Genomic DNA, 18825 nt, shown 5'->3' on the forward strand with positions numbered 1-18825 from the left:
TCAGTCCAAACTGGCCCTCCTGAGTCCACTAGAGGAGAAGGTGCAAGAGCAGAAGGCCCATCACTAAAGTCAACCATTGGTCGAGGCGAGGTTGGAGGATGAGCTTGGGGCAGTGGGATTGCAAAGGCTCATAGTTCAGTTCTACAAACTATACAAGAGGAATGGGGGAACTTTCTGAGAAACTGGAAATGCTGTCGGGAAGATGGCATTAATGGATATTTAATTTTATTTATTCTTTCATTGGAAGTGGGCATTGCTGGCTAGGCCAGCATTTTTATTGCCCATCATTAATTGCCCATGAGAAGGGGGTGGTGAGTTGCCTTCTTTAACCACAGCAGTCCATGTGGTGCAGGTACAGCCACTGTGCTGTTATGGAGGGAGTTCCAGGACAGTGAAGGAATGGTGACATATTTCCAAGTCAGGATTGTGAGTGACTTAGAGGGTACCTCCAGGTGGCGGTGTTCTCATGTGCCTGCTGCCCTTGTCCTTCTAGATGGGAGAGATAGAACATAGAACATAGAACAATACAGCGCAGTACAGGCCCTTCGGCCCACGATGTTCCACCGAAACAAAAGCCATCTAACCTACACTGTGCCATTATCATCCATATGTTTATCCAATAAACTTTTAAATGCCCTCAATGTTGGCGAGTTCACTACTGTAGCAGGTAGGGCATTCCACGGCCTCACTACTCTTTGCGTAAAGAACCTACCTCTGACCTCTGTCCTATATCTATTACCCCTCAGTTTAAAGTTATGTCCCCTCGTGCCAGCCATATCCATCCGCGGGAGAAGGCTCTCACTGTCCACCCTATCCAACCCCCTGATCATTTTGTATGCCTCTATTAAGTCTCCTCTTAACCTTCTTCTCTCCAACGAAAACAACCTCAAGTCCATCAGCCTTTCCTCATAAGATTTTCCCTCCATACCAGGCAACATCCTGGTAAATCTCCTCTGCACCCGCTCCAAAGCCTCCACGTCCTTCCTATAATGCGGTGACCAGAACTGTACGCAATACTCCAAATGCGGCCGTACCAGAGTTCTGTACAGCTGCAACATGACGTCCCGACTCCGGAACTCAATCCCTCTACCAATAAAGGCCAACACTCCATAGGCCTTCTTCACAACCCCATCAACCTGGGTGGCAACTTTCAGGGATCTATGTACATGGACACCTAGATCCCTCTGCTCATCCACACTTTCAAGAACTTTACCATTAGCCAAATATTCCGCATTCCTGTTATTCCTTCCAAAGTGAATCACCTCACACTTCTCTACATTAAACTCCATTTGCCACCTCTCAGCCCAGCTCTGCAGCTTATCTATATCCCTCCCTAACCTGCTACATCCTTCCACACTATCGACAACACCACCGACTTTAGTATCGTCTGCAAATTTACTCATCCACCCTTCTGCGCCTTCCTCTCGGTCATTGATAAAAATGACAAACAGCAACGGCCCCAGAACAGATCCTTGTGGTACTCCACTTGTGACTGTACTCCATTCTGAACATTTCCCATCAACCACCACCCTCTGTCTTCTTTCAGCTAGCCAATTTCTGATCCACATCTCTAAATCACCCTCAATCCCCAGCCTCCGTATTTTTTGCAATAGCCTACCGTGGGGAACCTTATCAAACGCTTTGCTGAAATCCATATACACCACATCAACTGCTCTACCCTCATGTACCTGTTCAGTCACCTTGGATTTCTTGGGTTTTGAAGGTGCTTGCTATGGAACCTTGGTGAGTTCCTGTCATGCATCTTGTAGATGGTACACACTGATGCCACTGTGCATAACTGGTGCAGGGAGTGGATGTTGGAGATGGTGGGTGGGATGCCAGTCAAGCGGCCTGCTTTGCCCTGAATGGTAGCGAGCTTCTTTCTTGTTGATGAAGCTGCACTCATCCAGGCAAGTGGAGAGTGTGGAGGTTTGCACAGTTAGGGGTTGATAGCCTGTGTGAATGTCGGATGATCTGAGGTTCAAACACTGCCTACCATTTCCTAGTGGTGAGCATGGAACTATCATTGATTGTCCTTAAACCCCATCTGGTTCACTAATGTCCTTTAAGAAGAAAATCTGCCATGCTTACCTGATCCAGACTTCCTGTCAGACCCATGACAATCTGGTTGTCTCTTAACATCCCTTTGAAATGGCCTAGCAAGCCCAGTCAACTCAAGAACATTCAGGGAAGGACAGCAAATGCAGACCTTACCAACAATACCCACACCTCATAATAAAAATAATGAAAATGGTACCTTTGTGTGTTTTGGGGAAGTGCATCTCGCTAACCTCACCTCAAATAATGATGAAGCCACACAATCACTTTGTTTTGGTTTCCCAGAGGACAAACATGGGTTGCAGTTGCCACATCCTTGAGGGGCCTTCACTAACCTCTGAGGAGGAGGACAGAGCCTCAAAGCATCACATCCTTGTTCTGCATCCAGCAGCAGAGCCATGGTTCAGCTGTAAGAGATCCACTCGCTAGTGAGAGTACATCACAGTTGCAAGACCAGCTGTCAGAGACTGAGATGGAGCAGGCCTCTTGTATTCGGAGGAGCATTGGAGGTGACCTAGGTGCTGGATCCCTGTAAGATGATGAGCTTCTGAATCATCCATTAGGCAGCCAAAGATGGGTGTACAGTGCAAGTTGCATGAAGATAAGGCAGAGTTTGCAGTGATGTTGCATGTACTGGCATGGGCAGTGGAGGAAGCCATCCAGGCCATGAGCGCTGTGGTAAGTGATTCTATAGAATGTATATGCTCCTCCATTGAGACATTGGTGACTGTTAGGGAGTGAAAATCTCAGTAGCTCACTGATGAAATACTGAGTATTTGTCGTCCGGTGGACAGCCAAGAGGGGGACAAGGAATCTGCTGTTACAACCACTCCTGGTTCCTCTCAGGAAAGCACGGAGGGCCAAATGGACCTCACGGTGGTGGATGAGCAGCCGCTGTCGTCATTAGGGTCACACCTCAGGGTATTTCTGATGGGGTCAGCATCTCCGCCCCTCTGCTATTGACCCCGAATCCTCTGAGTGCCGGGATGACAGGTGAGTCACCTGCCTTGTGCAGGAAATTGCCACAACGCCGGAGCCCTCGTGGTCTCAGGTGGAGGACATGCCTCAAAGACACCCGAGCTAAAGGGGCAGAAGGATTATGTCTCCAGCACAGTGGCAGGGTGTGGTCGTATATCAGCTGCTCATTAAGGAAATTACATCATTTCCTGTTTATGAATGCCCCTGGCTGTTTTTTTAATTGGTCACATGTGTGTAGTATATTATTCTTTGCACTTTTGGAAAACAAGCAATACTGCTGAAGCCTCTGGTTCTTTCAGCCTACTGGAGTTGTCGTCAGTGTATTAAATAAATTCATATACAGCCTGAACAGGGCATCTGCCACTACCTTGATGCAACAATGTACAGCCGGCTGCAGGATCGCCCACAGGTCTCCAGCTGAGGTCTGGAAGGACCCCATGATGAAAAAAATCAGGGCCAATGTTACCTTCAAGGCCATAAGCCCTGTACCCACCATCAAAATTGAATGCAATGTTAGCAGCCTTCCTGTGACAATTACTGTGACTATCCCCTGGCCAGCTGGCATCTTGGGAGGCACTGACGCTCTGTCACCTGAACAGCCTTGTCCAGGAGATTCTGCTAGCAGATAATAATAATTGTTTATTGTCACAAGTATGAAGTTACTGTGAAAAGCCCCTAGTCACCACATTCTGGCGCTTGTTTGGGTAAGCCGGTATGGGAATTGAACCCGCGCTGCTGGCCTTGTTCTGCATTACAAACAGCTGTCTAACCCACTGAGCTAAACCGGCCCTTTATTGACGTTACCTCCATCTGCCTTCCTGCTGCTGACTCCCCTCCATAGGCCCTTGCTCTGCAGCAGGTTCCTCACCTTGCTGGACCACAGGGAGTACCTATCCCAGGTCTGCTGCCCTCCTCCATCTCCTTCATCTCCTCTTTGGAGGAGAAGCCTCCCACTGAATGAATGGTTACCCTGGGTATTGTTATATGCCTTTCAGAGATAGCAGCATGGTATCGATTGAAGGGAAGTGTACCATACGACCCAATCTTACTTTCACTTTTGCTTTTGAGCAGACCATACACACATACACAGACTGCTGCTAATATTTTCCAGCTTTCTACCTATGCATATCTGTTCTTATGTAAATAAATGAACCCACAAATGTTTACACAATCCCTTATGAGCGATTGGTGCTAAGATGATTCGAACAATGCAACATGATGGTTAGTGGTGATGACAGACAATATTTAGTGCAGGTACACCATGGTTAACAGCATGTTACATGGCATGAGAAGACCCTTGATTCTATGGTCAGATTGCATCGTATTTGCAGTGTCACAGAGTGTTTAAATGTAATGGGTGATGGTGAAGAGTAGTTTTGAAGAAACAGCACTGAGATAGTGCTCAGATATGAGCTGATGAGCAGACAGCTCCCTTGTGGTGAGTTTGCGCTGCAAAGCCTGTGGTTTAGCGAGTTGGTCAGCATGTTGAGAAGACCAGCATCGGAAGACCAGAAATGTGAGTGACCAGGGTGGTCAGAACAATAGCATGCAAGGGAAATTCCAGAAACTACAAAACAGTCATAAACATCAGACCAGCGTAGGTTGTGATTATGACCAGCAAAGTTTCAGAAAGGCTTCCAAAAGCTGGGGTAACACTTGTCCCAAGTACTATAGAAGGAAGGTCAAAGGCATATTGTCAAAATATCCACAAAATTCCCCAGTTTAAATTGGAATGCAGATGACCTACTATCCAAATTCAAAATCTTTAGACAATGTACAGAGCTTTGATGGTTTCTTGATTCAGGTATGTTTGAACCAGAAAAGCAAGACATAAAAACTGGTCTAGTAATTGTGAGTGAAGGTTTACTCAGGCTAAACACATCAGGATCAACAGGAAAAAGTGTGAAATAGTCTCCTAAAGATCTGGGGCGGGCTTCTCCGTCCCGCCGCACCAGGGGCAAAATTCTCCGTTATCGGCGGAAAGTCCGCCGATCGGCGCAAAAAACGGCGCAAATCCGACTTGCGTCACGCCGGAAAAATGGGTCGAAAGTCTCCGGCCTGAAATGGGCTAGCAGCGACGTAACGGGATCCGCGCTTGCGCAGTGGTTCACGCCGTGCAGCGTCATACGCGCCGCACGGCGTGACAGCTCATAAGGCCGCGCTGCTCCCCCCCACCCGACCGGAACACCCGACCGCAACACCCGACTGGATGGCTGGCCGCCGCTCAGCCCCGAGGTTCGAGTCACGGGATGTGGAGGCGCTCCTGGACGCGGTGGAGCAGAGGAGGGACGCCCTGTATCCCGGGCACGGCCGCAGAGTTGCCCCATGCCACAGCCGGCGTCTGTGGAGGGAAGTGGCAGAGGCAGTCACCGCTGTGGCCCTGACACCACGGACAGGCACCCAGTGCCACAAGAAGGTGAACGACCTCGTTAGAGCAGGCAGGGTGAGCCTCCCCCATATCCCGCCCTCCCCCATAACCCCCCTCCCCCATATCGCCCCTCCCCCATATCCCCCATATCCCCCCCTCCCCCATATCCCCCCTCCCCCATATACCCCCTCCCCTTATCCCCCCTCCCCCATATCCCCCCTGCCCCCATATACCCCTCCCCCAATATCCCCCCTCCCCATATCCCCCCTTCCCCCATATCCCCCTCCCCCATATCCCCCCTTCCCCCATATCCCCCTCCCCCATATCCCCCACTCCCCCCATATCCCCCCTCCCCATATCCCCCCTCCCACATACCCCCCCTTCCCCTATATCCCCCTCCCCCATATCCCCCCTCCCCATATCCCCCCTTCCCCATATCCCCCCTCCCCCACATCCCACCTTCCCCCATACCCCCCCTCCCCCATATCCCCCCTCCCCCTATCCCCCCTCCCCATATCCCCCCTCCCCCATATCCCCCCTTCCCCCATATCCCCCCTCCCCCATATCCCCTTCTCCATATCCCCCATATCCCCCCTCCCCATATCCCCTCCTACCCCATATCCCCCCTCCCCCCATATACCCCCTCCCCCATATCCCCCCTCCCCCATATCCCCCCTCCCCCCTTCCCCCATATCCCCCTTCCCCCATATCCCCCCTCCCCATATCCCCCCTCCCCCATATCCCCATATCCCCAAGTGAATCCAGCCCTAACCTTAACCTCTGCAATGCACGCGCAACCGATGGCGTGCATTCATATACCTGCCTAACAGTGTTGCCTTTTACCCCTGACACTCCCCCCACCCCACAGGATAAGCGCGCACACAACAATAGGGAGCATGTGAGGACTGGAGGAGGGCCCGCTGATGAGAGGCCACTGACCGAACACGAGGAAAGGGCCCTGGAACTGGCTGGCGGACCTGACGACCGGGAGGTTGCTGATGCAGAGGTCGGGGGCGTAGTAGCAAGTGAGCCACCGACAGCCCGTCCCCATATCCCCCCACCCCTATATCCCCCTCCCCCATATCACCTGATCACTGCCTGATGTCTAACCATGCATGCTTCATTGTGTATCGCAGGACCAAACGTCCAGGCACCCATCCCCGCAGATGCAGACCGCCCGCAGGATGCCCCTCGGAGGACACGGGAGACGGAGAGACACGAACCCTCCAGCATGCGATGCCCGCAGGATGCCCCTCGGAGGCCACGGGAGACGGAGAGACACGAACCCTCCAGCATGCGACGCCCGCAGGATGCCCCTCGGAGGCCACGGGAGACGGAGAGACCCGGACCCTCCAGCATGCGACGCCCGCAGGATGCCCCTCGCACACCACGGGAGATGGAGAGACCCGCACCCTCCAGCATGCGACGCCCGCAGGCTGCCCCTCGGAGGCCACGGGAGACGGAGAGACCCGGACCCTCCAGCATGCGACGCCCGCAGGATGCCCCTCGCACATCACGGGAGACGGAGAGACCTGGAGCAACAGGGAGACGACATCCCCGTCACGTGCGGGAGCGACCACCCAGCGACGAGGGGGGCAGCCACAGACCCCCGTCACATCCGAGCCAGGACACCACTACCCAGGACACCACTACCCAGGACACCACTACCCAGGACACCACTACCCAGGACACCACTACCCGGGACACCACTACCCGGTACAGCACTGCCCAGGACACCCCTACCCGGGGCAGCACTACCCAGGAAGACGAAATACCGGACAGTGACTCAGAGTGGATGGGTGGAGACGAACCCCCACCCCAAAGTGCCATGGACTCAGAGTGGGATGAAGAGCACGACACAACACCACTGCTGTCACCAACACCCTCCACCATCGCAGAAACACTCACCTCGGTTGGGCACTTTAGTGATGAGGCGTCTGGTACACTCACTGGTGCGCACAACACAGCCGTCCCGGTACAGCAGGCGGAGGTAGGAGCAGCAGAGGGGCCGGGTGGTCGGAGGGCAGCCCAGCCCAAGCGAACATCTGCCGCCCAGATGGATCCCGGGTTCCTGGAGTCACCACACCCACACATAGATCCGATGCAACCACCGACCCGGAGACGAGCGAATAGGGTGACGGGTGGCTTGCGGCGGCTGCGGTCGCCGGTGGAGGAGTCCACCCGCGTCCAGGAGCTGGGAGTGGTGCCGGCCATGCGTGCCACCCAGGCCGACACCGCACGGGTGGCGTCCGCGGTGGAGGCAATGGGTGCGACGGTGTCAGACATGGGGAACGGTTTGCGAGGCCTGGGGCTTTCCGTGCAGGCGGCGTCTGTGGCCCAGGAAATGGCTGCCCTCTCACAGGAGGCCATGAGCCAGTGCCTGCGCCAGATGGCAGAGGCGCTCAACGCCATAGCCCAGTCTCTGCAGGCCATGGCCCAGTCTCAGCAGGCCATGGCCCAGTCTCTGCAGGCCATCGCTGAGGGCATCGGCGCCAGTGGCCATGTGCGAGCCGGCGTTGCACTGTCACAGACAGGGTTTGCCAACCCCCTGGGCTCCATGGCTGCAAACCTGCAGACCCCTGTCGATACCAGCACGGGCCTCCAGGACTGGCAGCGCCAGATGTCGGGGGGGCGTCGGATGGCACGTCCGTTCGCATCCCCCACCCATGTAGAGGCCTGGGGGCCATCGGGCACCCCGAGGGAGAAGAAGGTGGTGTGGTCCGTCCCGGCTCCCCCTGTAGGGGAGGTCCCGGTACACCGCGACACCTCGGACTCCGCCCTTCCGTCCCAGGTGCATCATGTGGGCAACGGGCAGGACAGGCTGGCAGCTCGCCATCCCAGTCGCCCGGGCCGCAGCCTGGCCCATCTAGGCCAGGACGCCCCAGGAAACGGCCGCCAAAGGGATCCAGTGTCAGAGGGCAGGAATCACAGGAGTCCACCTCCAGTTCTGCTGTACCGTCTGGGGAACCACGTAGACGTAGTCAAAGGGCCCGTAAGGCCAAACAATTAGACACTGAGTAAGTTGGCACGAGTGCAGGGCACAGATGAGTTTTAGGGGCTAGGGCACGTGCATGAACTCCTTTGGTTATTAAAGTCAATGTTACACCTACAGAAGCTGTCTTTGTGCTCTGTCCAAAGCGTGAGGGGGTGTCATGTACGTTGAGCGCAAGTGTGTGTGTGAGGGGTGGTCTTACCTCAGCCCCAGGTGAGTCTGCCCCCTTCCCCCTGGGCCGCCATCAACATCCCCCGGGCAGAGGACGGGACCGTGCGCTGCAGTGTCACAGCCGCATGCAGGGATGGTTCAGGTGGATGGTGGTACTGTGGCCATGGGTCAGACATAGTCCAACGATGTAGAGCCAGGAGCTCACCGCAGGGCGGGTTGTCATCATCCTCCATGGCCTGCAATAGACACGCGTCCACCCGTAACTGTGTGAGCCCGGCCCGTTGTGCCGCAGGTGGATCGGCAATGGGGGGGGGGCGGTGTGCATGCGGGTGGGGTGGGTGGGGTTGGGGAGGGGGTTGAGGGTGCTGGGTGGGTGGATGGGTGGGGGGTGTGGGTGGTCGGCTGTTGCCATGGTGTGCGGTCTGTGGCCATACTACCCGATTCCCACGCCCATCTAGTCAGTGAAGAGGGCGGCTATCAGTCTGTCCCGTGCCCGCTGGGCCAGCCGGTAACGGTGGACAGCCACCCGCCTGTGTCTACCCCGTCTGCCCTGACCATTACCCCCATTCCCCTCATCTGGGGAGGACTGCGCCTCTTCCTGCTGCTTCTCCACCCCGCCCTCCTCTGCCTGCGGCACATCGCCCCTCTGCTGGGCTATGTTGTGCAGGACGCAGCACACCACAATGATGCGGCCGACCCTATCTGACTGATACTGGAGGGCGCCCCCAGAGAGGTCCAGGCACCTGAAACGCATCTTCAGCACGCCAAAGCACCTCTCTATCACTCCCCTTGTCGCTACATGGGCATCATTGTAGCGGTTCTCCGCCTCATTACGTGGCCTCCGTATAGGCGTCATCAGCCACGATCGCAATGGGTAGCCCCTGTCGCCCAGCAACCAGCCCCTCAGCCGGGGATGGCGTCCCTCGTACATGCCGGGGATGGATGACCGCGACAACACGTATGAGTCGTGTACACTGCCCGGGTAACGGGCGCAGACGTGCAGGATCATCATGCGGTGGTCGCAGACCACCTGTATGTTCATCGAATAGGTCCCCTTCCTATTGGTGAACACGGCCCTGTTATCTGCAGGTGGCCGCACGGCGACGTGCATCCCATCGATCGCGTCCTGGACCTTGGGGAACCCGGCCACGGCAGAGAAGCCCACGGCCCGGGCATCTTGGCTGGCCCGGTCCACGGGGAAGCGGATGTAGCGGTGCGCCATGGCATCTTGGGCATCTGTCACTGCCCGGATGCACCGATGCACCGATGTCTGCGATATGCCGGACAGGTCCCCACTCGGTGCCTGGAATGACCCCGTTGCATAAAAGTTCAGGGCCACCGTAACCTTGACGGACACGGGGAGAGGGTGTCCCCCGCCAGTGCCACGCGGTGACAGGTGTGCCAGCAGGTGGCAGATGTGTGCCACGGTTTCCCGCCTCATCCGGAGTCTCCTCCTGCATTCCCGGTCCGTGAGGTCCTGGTATGACTGCCGGGGCCGGTACACACGGGGCGCCCTCGGGTTCCTCCGTTGCCGTGGGGCCGCGACGTCCTCCTCCCCCTCCTCGTCCTGTCGGTCAGGTGTCCCTCCAGCCTGGGCGGCTGCCGCCTGTCCCTCTACGGCAGCCTGCGCCGCCTCTCTGGCACTCTCCTCCTCCTCCTCCTCCTCCTTCTCATCCAGGGCAACTTAGACATGAGCGGCTGCCGCCACAGCGGCCAACATCGCTGGATGATCGGAAAACATGACGGCCTGGTGGGGGGGAGGGGAACGACGACATGTCATCATTGCCCATATCCCCTCCTCCCCCCAGCCAGGTGGCATGGACCGCATGGGTCCAACTGTTGAAGGCTGGCACCTGGCCAGGTGGACCAACTCACTTGCCCTCGCATCCCCCTCCCCGGCACGGACCCCCCCCCCCAACCTCCACCCCGGCACGGACCACCCCCCAACCTCCACCCCGGCACGAACCCCCCCAAACTCCAACCCGGCATGGACACCCCCCCAACGTCCACCCCGGCACGGACCCCCCACCCCCCCAACCTCTAACCCGGCACGGACCCCCCATCCCCCTCCCCGGCACGGACCCCCCCCAACCTCCATCCCAGCACGGACCCCCCATCCCCCTCCCCGGCACGGACCCCCCCCCCCCCCAACGTCCACCCCGGCACGGACCCCCCCCCAACCTCCACCCCGGCACGGACCCCCCCCAACCTCAACCCCGGCACGGACCCCCCCCCCAACCTCCACCCCGGCACGGACCCCCCCCAACCTCCACCCCGGCACGGACCCCCCATCCCCCTCCCCGGCACGGGCCCCCCCCCCAACCTCCTCCCCGGCACGGACCCCCCCCAACCTCCACCCCGGCACGGACCCCCCCCAACCTCCACCCCGGCACGGACCCCCCCCCCCAACCTCCACCCCGGCACGGACCCCCCCATCCCCCTACCCGGCACGGACCCCTCCGCCAACCTCCACCCCGGCACGGACCCCCCATCCCCCTCCCCGGCACGGACCCCCCCCAACCTCCACCCCGGCACGGACCCCACCCCAACCTCCACCCCGGCACGGACCCCCCATCCCCCTCCCCGGCACGGACCCCCCCCCCAACCTCCACCCCGGCACGGACCCCCCGCAACCTCCACACCGGCACGGACCCCCCATCCCCCTCCCCGGCACGGACCCCCCCCCAACCTCCACCCCGGCACGGATCCCCCATCCCCCTCCCCGGCACGGACCCCCCCCCAACCTCCAACCCGGCACGGACCCCCCATCCCCCTCCCCGGCACGGACTCCCCCCCAAACTCCACCCCGGCACGGACCCCCCCCCCAAGCTCCACCCTGGCACGGACCCCCCATCCCCCTCCCCGGCACGGACCCCCCCCCCCAACCTCCACCCCGGCACGGACCCCCATCCCCCTCCCCGGCTACGGACCCTCCCCCCCAACCTCCACCCCGGCACGGACTCCCATCCCCCTCCCCGGCACGGACCCCCCCCCCAACCTCCACCCCGGCACGGACCCCCCCCAACCTCCACCCCGGCACGGAACCCCCCCCCAACCTCCACCCCGGCACGGACCCCCCCCAACCTCCACCCCGGCATAGACCCCCCATCCCCCTCCCCGGCATGGACCCCCCCAACCTCCACCCCGGCACGGACCCCCCCATCCCCCTCCCTGGCACGGACACCCCCCCCCCCCATCCCCCTCCCCGGCACGGACCCCCCCCAACCCCCTCCCCGTGACGGACCCCCTCCCGGCACTCCCCCGGAGCCCTGCCTACTCTAACTACCGCCCCCCCCCGCCGCACACACACACACACAACCCGAGACAAACCTCTCCTCACACATTAAGACTGCGGCCACGCCATCGCCTGCCCAGAGCCAACCCCCCAGGCCGGCACTCACCTCCACGCTGGTCGGCGTGAGCCTGGAGCACCGGGTCACGCCGATGAAAAGCAGGTTCAATTTACGTCGACGTGAACGGTCATCACGTCAACGGGACTTCGGCCCATCCGGAAGGGAGAATATCGGCAGGCCGAAAATCGGCTGCCTTGCGCAGACCCGTGACATTCTCCGACGGCATCGGCGACATTAACGCCCTGCCGACTTTTCTCCCTTTGGAGACTTCGGCAACCGGCGGGGGCTGGATTCACGGCGGCCGACGGCCATTCTCCGACCCTCTGGGGGGTCGGAGAATGACGCCCCAGATTCCTGGTGCAGCACGTCATCGGGATTCTCCATTTTGCCGGCTAGTCAATGGGGTTTCCCATTGTGGGGCAGCCCCATGCCGTCGGGAAATCCCCGGGCTCCCAGCGCAGCGGAGAGACCCGACGGCGGAGAATTCAGCCATTTACTACATTGGAAAACAGGCTCATAATCAGATTTAACTTCCATATTGATCGACTGGAGTTCATGTCATTTCAATGAAGCCTACTGAGTCTACAAACAACTTTGTCAGCAGAAACAGAGAAAAGGTTACCCACTGTGATTTTGCAAACGCAGAGCTAGTAGGTAGAATTGTTCAGTTGGTGATTGCATTCACTCCTACGGAAGCATTCAAGTGAGATCTGCTGGACAAACCCAAAACATATAGTATTATTGAATGATTCAGGGATGGATGTAAGTTCAAAGCAATTCTTGCAGGCTGATGAAGCTTCTAAGCTCGAAAAACCACCCCAATTATTGATGCACTCACCCAATGTAACAGGACGCATGGTGTGTTCTTCTGCATGCACCGGGGAACTACCCAGCTTTCCAACAATTCTACAAGCATGTGACAGAAAGGGCCATTGGCAACAACGGTGCACAAGAGCAAAAGTTGATGTAGTTACAGGACCATTAGCAACAACAGTGATTGAGAGCAAAGGTTGATGCAGCTGCAGGAACATTAGCAAAAACAGGTATTGAGAGCAAAGTTTGATGCAGCTACAGGACCATTAGCAACAACAGTGATTGAGAGCAAAGGTTGATGCAGCTACAGGACTATTAGTAACAACAGTGATTGAGAGCAATGGTTGATGCAGCTACAGGACCATTAGCAACAACCGTGATCAAGAGCAAACGTTGATGCAGCTACAGGACCATTAGCAACAACAGTGCACGAGATTAAAGCTTGATGCAGCTGCAAAGAGCCACGAAATATTACAAGCAGACTGTACACTATCGGTACCTTCAAGCAATAGAAAGGATCATCTGATTTCCTGTCGGAAGCAGACACTATTTTGGGTTAAACCAATTAAACTAAATTTAACAAACTGAAGGACAAATTAAAGGAGAAGCCACTTAAAGGGATACTGCATCGAACAAAAGCAAATGACAAAAGAAGCTTCAAACATTGAATCAAAATGTTATTTCAGAGGTTGCTAAAACACCCACAATCTCATGGTGCCAGCAGACACCACGTGCTCCCTCTCCAGGGAGTCCTGGCCACTAATATAGCCATAGTAGAGGCAGACAGTCAGGCTGGAGGACCCCCTCGATTGCCCGCTGCCTGGACCTGTTTAGTCAGAAACATATACATGAACTGATTGACAAACCAGTAAATTACGATGATGTGCAGGATGAGACGAAGAGCAGTGAACACATGTTTCACACTGTGAATCTCATGGAAAACACGTCAGAAGTGTTGCCAAGATTCAAATGATCTGCTCTAATAAAGTTGGTAACTCCTTGTTATTGGCCAAGATTGACACGGGGCAACTGCCAACAAAGTTGCCCTGTGAATTCTGAAAGACATGCATCCACTGCCATGGCTAAACCTATTACTTTGACACTTTCAGCATACAATGGTTCACTTATGCAGGGCAAGTACAAACAATCTTTCTGGGTGACACGGATGTTCTACATTGTGAAGACTAAATGCCCAGTGATTGTAGGCGTACCAACATATCCACACCAAAATTCAGTGTGTGCACGGAAACACAGTGGGTGTGTATCAGAATGTGTCGGAAAGACAGGATACATGGCTGCAAATAGGACAATGGCTGACTTTACCAGAACAGAGCTTGGATACCTTGCTAGTGCTAGTAATTTAGCTTTCGATCATTTCAACACTAAATTAAAGCTTTTCCTGAGGGAAGGAGTCAAGCTCCCCTCTTGAATTCTTTTGTCAACTATGTGAAATCTGTACCTTTTGATGACCAACTGTTCTGGCAGAGAAACAGTTTCTTCCCATCGACCCTGGGGCTGGTTTAGCACACTTGGCTAAATCGCTGGCTTTTAAAGCAGACTGTGGTGGTATGTATTAGGGGTAATACGGTACACCACGTGTCGACAGGCTATTGGTGGAGGGATGCCAGGTCCTGATAGGATCTGCCACCTACTGGACTCCACCCAGAAATGCCGGTATAAGAACCCAGTTTTTCCCTCCATTTCCCTCAGCAGTTGCATTCTGTAACCACGCTGCTGGGGATAAAGTTCTGCTTAATAAAGCTTTCAATTGACATTACCTCAACCTGCCTCGCGTCATATTGACGGTGCTACACAGACCAAGCAGGCCGGCAGCACGGTTCAATTCCCGTACCAGCCTCCCCAAACAGGCGCCGGAATGTGGCGACTAGGGGCTTTTCACAGTAACTTAATTGAAGCCTACATGTGACAATAAGCAATTTTCATTTTCAAAACCCTTCATAACCATAAGCAGCTCAATTAAATCTGCCCTGATCCTTTGCTCACAGGAAAACAATCCCAGCTTTTCTAATCTCTCCACATAACGGAATTCAGTCATCCCTGTTTCTATTCTGATAAAACGCCTCTGAACTCTCTCCAAGGCATTGTCATTCTTTTTAAAGTGTGGTGCTCAGGATTGAAAATATTGTTTTGACTGAGGTCTAACCAGTGATTATTAAATATTTTTCATGACATCCTAGCTTTGTGCTGTGCAGCTCTATTTATAAAGCGAATGATCCCATGTATTTTTTAAATATTTTATTGACTTTTTGTCATTTCACATCAGTATGTACGGAGCACATTGTGAAGAGCACGGTCATACGGTAACATATATGAGACATGACAATAGTCCAACCCTAATCTGCCGAACATATTTGCAAGTTTCTACCTGGGGGGGGGGGGTTGGTGTTGGGGTCCTGGCATCACAGAGTGTGGTCAGTTCTACCCTGGAACCTTTTGACCCTGCTTTTGGGTCATTCCTTTGCTGTGTTTTCGATTTTCCGCTGTCTGCCTTGTTGGCTTCCGCCCCCTCCCCCTTCCTTCCCCCTTTATCCTTCCCCTTTTCTTTGTGCTTTGTGGCCCATATGTGGATCCCCCCCAACCCCGCCGCTGCTCTATTGACTGCTGGCTATGTGTTTTTAGCAGCCTTATCAACTTGTCCAGTCACCTTCAAAAGCTCTGAACGTGATTTAATGGCTCGCCACGCCCGACTTGGTGATGTGAAGAGGCTGTCAAATCCCGCGAGAGACCGCTCGCAAAATTCACAATGCCCGAAACATCTCACGAGATTTAATGAGATCTCATGAGACGTTGCGATCTGGATCTCGCCCTCGCTGGCTGAGATCAAGAAAAATGTTTTCATTATCCATTAGGCTAAGTTAAATGTGTCTGTGCTGTATTCTCCTGGGACTTGGGAATTAACAGCCTTGCTGTTTAGCAGCAGCTTCCACAAATGTGGATCAGGTGTAATGCTACCTGGGGTTTCTCCCACACCATTAGAGATCTCTGGGTGGTTGGGCTCTGGGCAGGATGGCACAACTGGGCACCTTGGCATTGCCACCCAGGCACCCTAAAAGTGCCATCCACTGTCAGGGTGCTCGGATGGCACTCTCAGGCTGGCAGGGGAACTGGCTGGGTGCCAGGCTGACAATGCCATGTTGCCCAGGTGCCAGGTTGCCCATGCCAGGGATCGGACCAAGGGGTGCCATGCACTTAAAAAGTGCGGTGAGGGGGGGGCTTGAGGACCCCTAAGAGGTACGTTGGGCCGTTCCTTGCCAAGGCCAAGGAAAACGGCAAAGTCCCGTTCAATAATGTTGCCGTTCTTGGTGCTGCAGGAACAGAGAAGCACCCTGCTGAACCCGCCTTAAATGGGACTCTATTTTTGTCCTGTTAAATCACGCCATTTGAATTTATGTCTTATATACCCCAACGCAGGCCATATTATATTCTTTCATGGTATTTAAGTATCGCTGGCAAAGCAAACATTTATTGTCCATCCTTAACTGCCCTTGAGGAGACGGCGGTTAGCCACTGTCATGAAGCGCCGCAGGCCAGGTACGCTTACAGTGTATTCGGAAGGGAGTTCCAAGATTTTAATCCAGCAACATCATTGAAGGAACAATGATATAGTTCCAAGTCAGGAAGGTATGTGTCTTACAGGGAAACTTGCAGTTGATGCTGTTCCAATGGGCAGAATTTAATCTGGGTGACAACTTCGCTGGCTGAAGAGACAACTAGGGCACTCCGTTACCTTCTTTGGGGAAGGCCTCCCATATTCATGCTAATTAGGTAGTTCAGTGGCAAGTGGCAGGCCTTAGCTGGGATAAAGGACCTGCGGGGTGGAGAAAACACCTTGAGCAAGATTCTCCGGTCTCCGATGCCAAAATCGCGTTCAGCGATCGGCCGGAGAATCCCCGTTGGCACCAATATCGGGGGCGGCGCCGCTTTTGCAATGCTCCACCCCCTCCAAAACGGCGTACTCTGTGAGTACGCCGCACGCCATCGGGACGGCCTCAGGATGTTACCTGAGGCCCTCCCCCAAATGCTCCACCCCCAATGGGCCGAGTTCCCGACGGCGTTGGTCGTGTGTGGTTTTTTTTTCGGGAACTCGGCTTGGCGGCTGCGGACTAAGTCCAGCGTTGCCACAGTCGGATGGGGGGGGGGGGGAGCCAATCTGTGGGTAGGATGCGGCTTTGGCAGGGGCTGCGGGCACTGCTGGGGGGTGGTCCGAGTTGGTGAGCCTGGCCACCATTTGGGAAGGCCGGCACCATGTTGCACAGCGCGGACGCTGCAGGCCGCAATTCTCCGGCCGTATCCGCAGCTAAAGCCGGGGGCTCTATGCTGCGTGCCTGTCAGCTCCCCCCACCAGCTGGAGGATCGGTGGCCGTTTTGCGCCGTTTCTTCGGTCGTAAAACACTACCGTTCCCACGCCAGCGTCAGCACTTAGTCTCAGAATCGGAGAATCCAGCCCCTGAGGAGCTGCCAGATAACATCGTAGGCAATGTCAGTGGGAATAATGGTAGGCGCTGGTAATGGAACCACGAGTGACCCAGGATCATCAGGGAACTATATTGCTGTTCATTCATTGTTACTGGGTCAAAATCCTGGAAGCTCTCCCTAACAACACAGTGGGTGTACCTAAAACCATGGACTTCAGAGGATCAAGAAGACAGTTCACCACCACCACCACCTTAAGATTAATTAGGGAAGAGCAATGAACGTTAGCCTCGCCAGCCACACCCACATTGGCGACACGGTAGCTCAGTGGTTAGTGCTGTTGCTTCACAGCTCCAGGGTCCTCGGGTTCGATTCCCAGCTTGGGTCACTGTCTGTGCGGAGTCTGCACGTTCTCCCCGTGTCTGCGTGGGTTTCCTCCGGGTGCTCCAGTTTCCTCCCACAAGTCCTGAAAGGCGTATTTGTTAGGTATTTTGGACATTCTGAATTCTCCCTCAGTGGACTCAAACAGGCGCCAGAACGTGGCGACTCAGGGCTTTTCACAGTAACTTCATTGCAGTGTTAATGTAAGCCTACTTATTATTACATTCCGTGAATGAACAAAAGAAAAACCAAGACAAAGGTGAGGGCAGGATGAGGATCGCAGGGAGGGAGTCATTGAGGGGGTGCAGGGGTGGAGGGGAGAGGGTCAGTATCAAAGGCAGGGTGGTGGCTCTCAGTGGACAGTCTGCCCTTATTGATCCAGCACTGAGTACCTGACAATGCGGGACCCTGTCCTGGGAGCTTTCAGGCTCTCCACATGGTGACTCCCCAACCTGCTGCTGCTGGGATGAGGGCTTTAAGTGGGCTTTAATTGCCCACTTAAAGGCCACAATGAGTAGCGGGGTGGCAAGATTGACCATGAGTCTTCCCACCTCAGTCTTGATTGGGGCTGAGATGGGAATACGGTTGCATCTCCACCTGGTAACCTCCCACCCAATTAAATACACTGCCCACCTCTGATCCCACTTCTTGGGAGAGCATTAAATTCTGCCCAATGCGTCTGATGTCCTTATCCTTCTGGGTGGTAGAAGTTGTGGGTTTGGAAGGTGTTGCTGATGGAATCTTGGGGTGTTGTTGCAATGCATATAGTATATAATGTCAATATTATTTGCCACTTTTCAGGCCAAGCCTGAATGTTGTCCAGGTCTTGTTGCATTTGGACAAGGACTACCTCATAATCTGAGGAGTTGTGAATGGATCTGAATACTACACAATAGTCAGCAAACATCTACTGAGCTTACCATGGAAGGAAGGTCATTGGTGAAGCAGCTGCAGATGGCTGGGTCTAGCACATTACACTGAGGAGCTCCTTCAGTGATATCCTGGGACTGAGTTGATTGGCCTTCCACAACCACAACCATCTTCCTTTATAATAATAATCACTTATTGTCATAAGTAGGCTTCAATGAAGTTACTGTGAAAAGTCCCCAGTCGCCACATTCCGGCACCTGTTCAGGGAGGCTGGTATGGGAATTGAACCCGCGCTGCTGGCCTTGTTCTGCATTACAAGCCAGCTGTTTAGCCCACTATGCTAAATGTGGGTGTTCTAGGCATGACTCCAACCACTGGAGAGTTTTACCCCTGATTCCCATTGACTC

The 18825-nt window shown here is 55.2% G+C and overlaps 1 long non-coding RNA gene across 1 annotated transcript in view; it reads right to left on the minus strand.

The window, feature by feature from the left end:
- LOC140409582 (uncharacterized) overlaps window positions 1–18825 on the minus strand; it is a 118541-nt gene that overhangs the window by 93934 nt on the left and 5782 nt on the right. Inside the window, exon 2 of the long non-coding RNA XR_011940406.1 lies at window positions 12547–12630. This is a non-coding gene — a long non-coding RNA (uncharacterized lncRNA). The remainder of the gene's footprint in view (window positions 1–12546; window positions 12631–18825) is intronic.

This window comes from Scyliorhinus torazame, chromosome 3, assembly GCF_047496885.1.
Source record: "Scyliorhinus torazame isolate Kashiwa2021f chromosome 3, sScyTor2.1, whole genome shotgun sequence".
Classification (NCBI taxonomy): Eukaryota; Metazoa; Chordata; class Chondrichthyes; order Carcharhiniformes; family Scyliorhinidae; genus Scyliorhinus; species Scyliorhinus torazame.